This window comes from Chinchilla lanigera, unplaced genomic scaffold (assembly GCF_000276665.1).
Source record: "Chinchilla lanigera isolate Chin_1 unplaced genomic scaffold, ChiLan1.0 scaffold00056, whole genome shotgun sequence".
In the NCBI taxonomy this organism is placed as follows: Eukaryota; Metazoa; Chordata; class Mammalia; order Rodentia; family Chinchillidae; genus Chinchilla; species Chinchilla lanigera.
The window spans coordinates 13,296,135-13,307,183 of NW_004955457.1; the positions used below are offsets into that span (position 1 = coordinate 13,296,135).

The 11,049-nt window shown below is 46.2% G+C and overlaps 1 protein-coding gene across 3 annotated transcripts in view; it reads left to right on the top strand.

Annotated features, from left to right (window-relative positions):
• The first annotated feature begins 3,041 nt into the window (after positions 1-3,041).
• Pomk (protein-O-mannose kinase) overlaps positions 3,042-11,049 on the top strand; it is a 19,360-nt gene continuing 11,352 nt past the window's right edge. For 2 of the 3 annotated variants that reach the window (XM_005397077.2, XM_005397078.2), the window contains exon 1: positions 3,042-3,495. The gene's annotated coding sequence lies outside the window, so the exon portion shown is untranslated. Of the gene's footprint in view, positions 3,496-4,418; positions 4,501-11,049 lie in introns of those variants that run through there. The other variant, XM_013520675.1, reaches the window with a different exon arrangement.

The window sequence follows — 11,049 nt, forward strand, 5'->3', positions numbered from 1 at the left end:
TCCTTGTTCAGCAGCTGCTCCTCCGCTGGCTCTGGACCCTTCTGGTTCCCAATGGCAGGAGCAAGAGTGGCCCGTTGTATGGCATGTATTCCCCGGGGTTGTTCAAAGTTTGAATGATTCACACATACCCGTGGGTGGGCAACTGCAGTTGGTGCATGGTGGGCCAATTGTGTCACTGTTTCTGTGTCATGATAGATCTCAGCTGAGCAGTGGCAGCCGGCCTAAGGGCTGGCGCGCAATAGCGCTCGCTGCCACATGGCTCCCCATGCGCTGGAGGCCCTCCCTCCAGGGGCCTATGAGGCAGGAAGCTAGCCAGCCGGAAGACCGGTGCTCCCCACCCGTGGCTCCCTGTGCGCTGGAAGCCCTCCTTCCGGGAGCCTACAAGGCCGGGAGTGAGCCGCTGGTCCAAAGACCGGCGGTCCCCGCCCGAGGCTCCCCGTGTGCTGGGGGCCCTCCCTCCGGGAGCCCTAAATTTGCATCTTTGAAATGTGTCACAGACCTGACAGCACCTATTCATTTCTTCAATCTCCTGTATCTAGTAAATTTTCAACTCTTGTTTTCTTCAAAGTTCTGATATTCAAAGTTTTCACATCTGACCCATTTTCCTTTTGTTTTTAAAAAGTATTTAATAAATTGGAGTAGATATGTTTTAATAGAGTTTTTGCTATATATGTCTCATACTGCTATCAGGCCCATCTATGTTAATTACATAGATTAAATACATACAAACAAAAAATTGAAATTGTTCCAATTCTGTTTATTAAACACTTTATATATGTGTGGTTATACATACATTTTAAAAATGGGATTGGTTCCTCTAAGATATATTACAAGTATCCTTTCATGTCAATACATAAAAGTCTACACCATTTTTAATTGTAAAACAGGCAAAACAACTTTTTAAGCCATTTTTGAGTGTACAGGTTAGTAGCATTAGCTAGTCATGTGCAATCACTGCCATCCGTTTCCACAGCTTTCTAACTTCTCAGACTGAGATTCTGTACTCAATAAATAGCATCATTTTTTAATGATGGTGGTGTTGTAATAGGATTTCTTTTGAGAAATCTCTTGTCACATGAAAAGTTAATGTTTTATAAACCAGAGTTCTTTGACTCATGAAACTGAATAAAGTCGCAGACAAAAAGAGGAGAGTGTTTATTGGAAACGAGGAGAAGCCTGTTCATGGAGGCCCACCGTGAGGGGTTCGTGCAAATGGGAATGCCCAGCCGTCTTCTGTGTTCCGGCCTCATGTGTAGATAAGCAGCTGTGAGAGGCTTTGTAGTTTTGCTCGGAAGAAAATTAGCTGGTTCAAAGGAAAGACAGCAAGGTTACTTTGAATTTCCAAGTTTTCCCAAGTATTTACCATTGTATTTCTTTCTTTTTCTTTCTTTCTTTCTTTCTTTCTTTTTCTTTCTTTCCTTTCTTTTTCTTTCTTTTCTTTCTTTCTTTCTTTTCTTTCTTTTCTTTCTTTCCTTTCTTTTTCTTTCTTTTCTTTCTTTTCTTTCTTTCTTTCTTTCTTTCTTTTCTTTCTTTCTTTCTTTTCTTTCTTTTCTTTCTTTCTTTTCTTTCTTTTCTTTCTTTCTTTCTTTCTTTCTTTCTTTCTTTCTTTTCTTTTCTTTTCTTTTCTTTTCTTTTCTTTCTTGTCTTTTTGAGACAGGGTCTCACCGTGCAGTTCAGGCCATCTGTGAGCTCACTTTGTAGCTCAGGCTGGTCTTGAACTCACAGTGATCCACCTGCCTCAGCCTCCTTAGTGCTGGGATTACAGGCGTGCGCCACCATGCCCAGCTTGTACCATTGTATTTTTTTTTTTTAATTTTAAAAATAAAAGGAGGAAAACATTAACCAACAGACAACATTTTACAACATAGCAAAAGTACAGTACAGACAATTCGGAGTTACAAACAAAGTGGTAGGGAATTAACAATGCTTGTATTACATATTGATATCTTCAAAGTGGCTTCTCATGAAAACAGAGACATGCAATGCTGATCAACCAAAGACTCATTGACAGTTTCTTTCTGCACAGAAATAGAAGACAGAAGAACAACCATGTTAACTATCCTGTATATACATACATACAAAATTTCTCCTCCTTTCCCTTCTCTTTTCCCACATCCCAGTTGTCCTTTACTCTTCAGTGGTTTCCTGTCATTTCACATTTCTATAGTATGGTACCATTGTATTTCTAAACTGAACTATTACACCTTGAGTTCGCTTTTCACTGGCATGTGTACTGTTTTCTTTGTATTTGGCTTCCTATCTTAGGCCATCCCTGTTACAGCACATTAGGATTCTTTGGGTTTCTACTATACATACTCTTTATACCGCATGTATTATCTCTGCACAGTTCTTAGAAATGGGATTAGCTTGGGCCCAGAGGAGGAGTTCCTATAAATTCTTGGAGTTTAACCAGGTGCGGTGAGAAAGGTTCCGGATATCCGTGTCGGGTCTCCAGTCCTCGTGCCTGCCGGTCTGACAGCTCTCGGGGCTCCTAGGTTTTGTTTCCCTTGTGTGGCCCTGGAATGAAACCTCGAGCCTGGCACATGCTTGCCCTTGTTTTACTGTTTTTTATTTTATTTTTATTTTAAAGAGGGGAAAACACCCAAATGAAAGTTTCAGAACAGGTTAGTAGGAGAGTTACAATAATTCATACATTGTATATTGTCTTCATAGTAACTGAGAGTGCAGGATTTAGGCATGATATCTTGTTCAAACAGTATTAGCACGAACTTTTTCAGTGAACTGTGAGAAACTTGGCATAAATATATTTTTCCCCCTTTCTTCCTTCCCCCATCACAGTTTCTCTTATCTTTTGAACAGTTCCCCGTTCACAATATCTTTTGTACATTTTGGATCTTATTTACTCTTTCAGTTTCTCGCACAAGGGAGACAATACAGTGTTTACACACGTGAGTCTGATTTACTTCACTTATGAGTATGATCTCAAGTTGCATCCACTTACCTATAAAAGTGACCAGTTTATCCTTTAGAGCTGAGTAGTACTCCATTGTATAAAAAGACCACATCTTTTTTTATCTATTCCTCGGTTGATGGGCGTTTGGGAGGTTTCCAAGACCTAGCTATTACAAATTGTGCCGCTATAAACACGGATGCACATACATCCTGTTGTTTGGGTGTTTAGTAGAGTCAGCTCCAAGCTGTGTGCCACTATTCTCCAATTCAAGTTTGGAAACGTGTCAGCGTAGAAGCTGCTTCGCGCCCACGCCTCCCTCAGTGCCGCCTCGAGCTCGGCTGCCGGGCGAGGCTGGGCGGGGCGGGCCAGGCCCACGCGCAAAGCTCAGGAAGCCTCCGCTCCACAAGGAACGGAGCTCTCAGTGCTGCTCTCCAGGTGCCCGGCATCAGCCACAATACCGGGTCGCCACGCGAGGGCACGCAAAGGCTAGGACGCCACGGCGCACGCGCCGCGCGCTGCACTCGCCCCCTCTCGCCCCGGCCCCTTCCGGCTGCGTGGCGCATGCGCGGGCTGGCCGGCAGGTGAGGTGTATTTGACCTGGGCGGGGTGAGGGAGGGACGCGGCGGGGCGCCGGGGGACGCGGAGGATCCCATCCGCCTGCCCCGTGGCTTCCCGCACCCGCGGGACCGACGACCCTGCGCGGCCGTCACCGCGGGTTCCTGGCGGGCCTCGTTCCGCTCTCTCGGGCTGCTGGCCGGCAGCGTGCAGCGAGACCTGTGCTGCTCTTATTTACAAAGCAAAACGCAGCTGTTTGAGTCCTCTTCGGCCTTTGCTGTCTTCTGCGGCCTTGAACTGCTGCCCTGTGCCATGTGCCACCCTGCCTGGAGCCAGCCGAGTATGGATGAAACCTCCACGAACTGGGAGCCAAGGAAACCTTCCCCCCTTTAAAAACAACAACCCGAAGGAACCCAGAGATGTAGCCGTTTATTTAGTGTTTTGTCCCCACCCTTTGCCCTTACTATAGACCCTAAAAGCTGAGTAAGCACGCAGAGTAGTTGTCTAACGTACACTTTATTGGAAAAAGTGGGGTTGTAATGTAGATTGTATTTTGTAGATTGTATTTAGTGACGCTAATCTCTATTCTCGTAAACTATTCTGTAAATTAGTAACTCATTTTGTTCCACTTTTTTTAAAACCATCTACGAGTATAGAGCCGTGCACCTCATTGTTTTTCCTAATTATGGACGCTTTTCCTATTTATGTCAGAAATCCTGTGTTTAAACAGTGCCTGACTTTCTCAGCTGGCTATTTTTCAGAACTAGTGTTTTTCTTTTTGTTATTTCTGGGCCAGAAAATTCTTCAGCCACACAGGCTTATCCTGACCTCAGGGCATCCTGCTCCAGAAATATGCCTCATAAAAAAAAAAAAAAAAAATCAACCCATTATTGAGGTGGGCAAATGCAATTTTTAAGAATGCTAGAGTCCTGTGTCATCCCTCATCAGGGTTCAATTCCGTCCAACGCCTGAGGAGAATGAGTTTGAGGCCGGGAAACTTGGCTCTTCCATATATAGTTTACTGTCCTTGAGTAAGTCAGTTTATGTTTGACTCAGTTCTTTTAAATGAGAGTAATGACAGTTATCTCTATCTCAAAGAAGTGGTATGAAGTTGACTCTGTAAAAGGTGAATGTTTGGATATTCTTTGCTGAAAAGAGAATCAGAATTTCAGGACTTAGGGATAATTTAGGCTGTCAAGGCATTAAGTGTACAGTCTACAAAAAATGGATTGCTGAGTAATGCTGAGGTTCCAGCATAGGTTGGAAAATACCAGTTTCTGAAGTCTTACAGAATTTTGTACTTGATGGTAGTGTTATGGTTGATACATTGTGTCAACTTGGGGAGTCTAGAGGTTTGGCTAAGTGACTCAGCAGGAAGCCAGGGTGCTTACTTTGTACACATCCTGAGCCTGTGGAAGAGGAGCATGGAGATTATGTGAGAGCGACACGCCCCTCAGGTGGGGGTAGCCTGTTTACAAAGTAAGGGAGGGAAAGAAGATGCTGGCCGCCATTCCTCCCTTTTGCTCTGGCTGTTTGCTGTTCCGTTGCCATTCCCCGCTTTGCTCTTGTTGCTTTGCTATCTTCTGCCTCGGAGCCAGCCAAGTATGGACTGAAGCTTCCACAAACAGTGGAAGCTAAATAAACCTTTCCTTCCTTAATTTTGGGCGTTGGGTATTTTGTCTCAGCAACGACAGAAAAGTAACCAAGACAGGTAGCTTTTGAGTGTGATAATTTTTCATCACTGTGACAAATGCCTGAGATCAATAAAAAGAGGAAAGGTGCTGGGTGTGGTGATGAATGCTTGGAATCCCAGTACTGGGGAGGCTGAGGCAGGAGGGTTGTCCTGAGTTCGAGTCCAGCCTGGACTATATTGTGAGACTGTATTTGAAAAAAAAAAAAAAAAAAAAGACAACAAAAGGAGGAGAAGGTTTGTTTTGGTTAGCTGTTTTGAAGGGTTTAGTCCCTGGCCATTTACTCTGATGTGGGGAAGCAGTCTAGCATGGAGGCAAGCAGGGGCAGAAGAAGCTACTCACTGCATGGCATGCTGGAAACAGAGACATGAGAAGGGGCTAGAGTCCCAATATCTTTTCCTGGGCACACTCTTCATGACCTGCCTTCCTTCTGTTAGCCCCAGCCTCTTTGCAAAAAGTTATTTTTTGGTGGTATTGGGACTTGAACCCACCACCACAGTGAGCCACATTCCCATCCTATGTTTTTTTTGTGTGTGTGTGACAGGGCCAAGCTAGAGAACTACCTGCCTTGGTCTCCCAGAGTACTGTAGAGGATTGTACCTCCTGCCTGTGGGGTATAGGATTACAAGCCTGGGCCAGGCTAGGCCTCACCCCTTAAAGAGCCTACCACCTCCCCCATATTGCAAGGGGCTGGAGACCAAGCCTCGAGCATGTGAGCTTTGGGGAGCACATGCTCCCAACCCTAGCAGAGGGAAAATGAAGGCAGTATAGAGTGCCCGTGTGCTGAGCTTGAGAAGGCAAACAGGTGTGGGTTTATAACGTAGCTTCCAGACTCTTGTCAAACCCTGGCAAGGTCCTGTGAGTCACATTTGTGTGTGTTCATTTCATAAAAAGCACTGTTTTCCTCTCCAAATTGTATAAGCTTCAGGCCCCATAAAACGAATCTACTCCTGTTGGCAAGATAAGGTCAGTGAAAGATTGGGAGTAAAGAGAGTTTGAGGGCTGGAAGAATTAACAGTGAACTTGGGCTGATGAACTCCAGTGGGAGAAGGAGGTGGTGGATGAGAGGGCGGAGACAGCAGATTCAGTGGTGTGAGAGCCCGGGAGAGAAAGTAGCACGCAGAGCCGAGGACCGTGAACATGAGAGCAGGAGTGCGCTGAGAAGGTGTATGATCGGCACTCTGCACTCCTGCTAGTGTGGACCAGTGGGGGACAACCGGAAGGCAGACCTCTCGGAGTACACGTTCTAGAGGAAGAAGGAGCTGGAACCTGGGCAGCCCCTGAGGGTGCTCAGAGCGCTGAGGAAAGCTCAGAGGCTGGAGTGTGGGCTACAGGGCCGAAGAGGCAGCCAGGGTAGATGTCAGACACCCCTCTGTCAGTGCTGGTGCTTCGCAGGGCTTGCTGAGCTCAACTCCACCACTCCCGCTTGGAGGGGCGCTAACAGCTTGGACTTTTTTCTCAAGTTCGTGAGGGGGCTGTTGAATGTTTCTACTCCAGGGGAGATTAGATCTCTGGTTTAGAAGGGTCACTTGTGTGTATCAGAGCTACTCTTCCACATACCCAGAGAGAGGTGGGCACAAACTTGGTTTGCCAAATGTGGTAAGGTCAAACAGTTGAAAATGGTGACCTAAACTTTCATGTATCTCCATGGGTAAAACTGAGAAACATTATGTGGAGTCGAGAGCCGTGGTACAGCTCTGCAATGCCAGCTACTCGGGAGCTAAGGAGGGAAGGCAGCAAGTTCAAGGCCACCCTGGACAACTTAGCAGTTTAGTGAGAGTGACACTCAAGATTTAAAAAAAAAAGCTGGGGATGTAGCTCAGTGTGAAGGTGCTGGGTTCAATCCCTTATATTGCAAACAAACAAAGCAAAACATACCCTAAAACCAAAAACTTTAAAAGCCTGGGGGGTGTAGCTCAGTGAGAGATCACTTGCTAGCATGCGTGGGACCCTAGATTTAATGCCCAATTCTGTAAAAAACAACAAAAACACTAATGTTGAGCTTTAAAAAAAAATCTAGTTGCAAAAGAATAGCAGTACATCATCACTTATATAAAGTTTGAAAATGTGCTGTTACTAATGGGCACGTGCTTGTGAAAGTAACATGTAGGAAAATTGTATATGCCAGTGGTTCTCGAATTTTAGCATGCATCCAGAGTGCCTGGAGAACTTATTAAAACAGATTGTTTCTGATTAGTAGATCTAGGTGAGTACCCAAGAATTTGTCTGGGCTCCCTTGGGAGGCCACACTACAGGGCCACGGCCTGTAGTTTGGAAACAACTGACGCGTACCAGTGTTGGGGTAGTGACAGCTCCTTAAGCAGAGAAGACTTGAGCTGAGAGTGATCCAAAGAGTTTGAACTACTATCTATGTATAATATTTCTTTTATACAGACTGGGCTCAGGTACAGCCCCTTGCTAGTGTACACTTAGCCTGTGTGAGGCCCTGGCTTCAATCCTCAGTGCAGCAAACAACAAGACTGGAAATAGGCAGTGTTCATTGACAAAGCCAAATGGATGTGCGTGATTTTTTATGTTTCTCTTAAAACATTTCATTAAAGGAGAAAGATCCTATTTACTGTGTGGAGCATGAATTGGAAAAGAGAAAAAATGGGGAGCCCACATAGGAAACTATTACAGAACCCAGGTCAGAGTTGCTGGTTGCTGGGGGTAGTGGTGCATACTTGTAATCTCAGCACCCAGTGGGATTTTGAGTTCAAGGCCATCCTGGGCTACATAGTGAATTTAAAGCCAGCCTGGAATACATACTGAGACCCTGTCTCAAAAAGCCAAATAAAAGGGGTGGAGAGAAGGCGGGAGAGAGACAGAGTAAGTGATATGTTGGTGCCAGGATGGAGGCAGAAGGGAAGGACAGATGAGAGAGACTTGGCTGACAGAATTGGCTGTAAGTAGCTGGGCATGCCTATAATCCCAGTACTCTGGGAGGCTGAGGCAGGAGGATCACAAGTTCAAGTCCTGCCTGGGCAATTTAGTGAGACCATGTCTGAAAATAAAGTAAATGTAAAAAACCTGAGAAGGTAACAGTGGGATGGAGACCCTGGATTCAACCCTTAGTACTGGAAAAAAACAAAAACTATTGGCTATATGTGGTAATCGGTTGTTGGTGGTGGTAGGGACCCAAGTCCTCTGGTTTGTGGCTTTGGTGAGTAGGAGGTTGTATACCAGTTAGGGAGTAGGAGCCCCAGAGATGGGGCATGCTGCAACGGAGGTACCGTGAGTTCAGCTGCAGACACCTCAGATCTTGAAGGGCCTGCTGAGCCGAACATTTAGGAGATCTGGGATACAGGGTAGATTTAGAAATGAGCACTTAGATGGCCGCCTGTGTGGATGTGATTACCTCGGCGTGTGATAGATCAAAAGAATGCCATCACTTAACACCAGGCTTGGTCAGCTGTGGCTCACTGACTGGCTATATAGCCTGACAGCTAAGGATGTTTTTTGATTTTTTAAATGTAGGTTTTTGAGGAGGAAGAGGCTAACAAAGGACAATATTTGTGATACATGAAAATTGCATGAATTCAATTCCAGTGTCCATAAGTGAGTCTTCATTGGAACACAGCTCGTATTCAGTGTACACACTGGGCTGCTGCCACCCTGGTGACAGAGCTCAGTGTCTCACACAGCGATGGTGTGAGGCCTGTCATAGCTTTGGGTGCCACAAATCATAGTGGTCTAGTTACCATGCAATTTTGACTTCTAGCCCCTGAACCTAAATGTTTACCATTTTAAACTTTGTACAAAATACTTCCCTGCTCCCTGGGGGTTTAGCTTGAGACACCCTTGGTTCCTTTGCATGTTGGAAAAGAGAGAAGGCTGTCATTCTGTTTCTTTAAGAATATTTTCTAGCTGGTCAGGGTGGCGCAGCCTGTCATCCCAGCACTCTGGGAGGAAGCTGGAGGTTATCAAATTTGAGCCCAGCCTGGGCAACTTAGTTCAGACCCTGTCTCGAAATAAAAAGTAGAAGAGGGTCTGGACTCATAGCTCAGTGCAAAGGCTCTGTGTCTGGGATAGCAAAAACAGAGGAATGTTCTAAGAATAAGGGGCAGCTGGGAGAAACTCTGAGGGGTCAGCGGTGAAAGTTGTGATAGCCTCGTTTGCAGTCCTTGAAGGTGACCTGAGCAAATGGGCTGCAGAGAAGGTGTGGGCCTGGATCCGTACGAGAGACACCAGCAGAGGCCGTGGCCATTCTGAGCCCTGCGCATCTGCAGCTGACAGTGGGTGGCTAGCAGGGGCCCATGGGAGGCCAGGGAGGACGTGTAGCCGAGCCGAAGTAGTCCTGTCTCCCATTGCCAGGGCCTCCTGGTCCCCTCCTCATGACAGCACAGACAGGCAAGAAGCATGTTCTTTTGATGATTAGAAGCTACACTATATTATAAAAGAGTCAGTTATTTCTAAAATTTCCTGATTGGAGGAAGTGGCAGCCTCATGGACTGCTGCCAAGGGCTTCCGTGTGACTGCGACCGTGTGCAGCAGAGGTCACCGTGCTGACCTTGGTTGGCTGGGTTTGGGAGGAAGAGGACAGCAGTGGAGAGCACAGTGTGGGCACTCAGGCAGAGTTGGTAGGAAAGGGAAGAAAAGTGCAGGGCTTCAGCTAAAGGGCAAGTAGGATGGAGACAGTGTTCTGGGCAGTGGGAGAAGTTGACGCAGTCATGATTCGTAAGGAGAGACCAGGCCAGGAGCAGGTGCGAAGGGCAGGGCCTTATGCATGCTGGGCTGGTTTCCTCAGCAGGAGCCACAGTGAGGGGGTTTCTTAACCGGTAGCCTGACAGAAGAAAGAGGATTGAAGAATTTGGGCCAGGGCCCGGGGAACTTGGGGATGGACTCCCTGATTGCTTCTGTGGTGGTTCGGAAAACAGGAAACAAGATCATGAAGTGAGAGCAAAGGTGGGGGAAGAAGTGAAAGAAATTTAAGGAGGGGGTGACCTAGTCTTACGGACCTAAGACCTCTGGGGACAAATCTTTCAGGGTTATAAACCCATTGCAATGAGGGAGACTGTATGTCAGTGAGACTTGGGTGTCACAAAGGGAAAGAAAGTTACAAAAAAAGTGTTATGGGTGTGTCTAGATCTCTGCCCGCCCAAAACCTCATGTGGGCATAGGTGGGGCCTTTTAGAGTTGGCTGGATCTAGGGTTTGTGCTGCTGGTATTAAGGACTTATGCTGGGATTGACTCATGGTGTGATGCTAGGATTAAGGCTGTGAGTGCTACCCACCTGCAGGGCAGGTAGCCTGGGTAAGATACAAGTGACAGAAAGACATGCTGGTTACATGCTTGCTTTTGCTGTCTTCTACCTACCACGAATTGTTTCTCCTTTGTGATGCCCGTCTGCCACGTGCCACTCTGCCTTGGAGCCAACCAGCTAGGAACAGAAACCTCTATAAAATATGAACTACAATAAACGTTTTCTCCTTTAACTTCGGGTGTCAGGTATTTTGTCTCAGCAGTGAGAAAAAGTAATCAAGACAGAAAGTTTAGATGAGGTAGTGGTTTTGATGGGCTCAAAGGCAAGCATGATTGTTCATAAAGGAGTAAAGATCTAGTCTGGATTGTGAGGTGGACCTCAGGGCCCTGTGTCCTTAGATGCTGTAAGGTTAACATAAATGTGCAGTGTTATCTCCAGAAAATCACTGTCTTCTGGTTTGGAAACTGGGGTCAAGTCTCTGTGCAGAGTGACTTTGCTCCTCCGGGAAGACTGGGATGTTCCATTTTTTTGTTTTGTTTGTGGACCTGGGGTTGAACCCAGGGCCTTTGCACTGAGCTATGTCCTGCACACCTTTCTTTCTCTTTCTCTTTCTCTTTCTCTTTCTCTTTCTCTTTCTCTTTCTCTTTCTCTTTCTCTTTCTCTTTCTCTTTCTCTTTCTCTTTCTC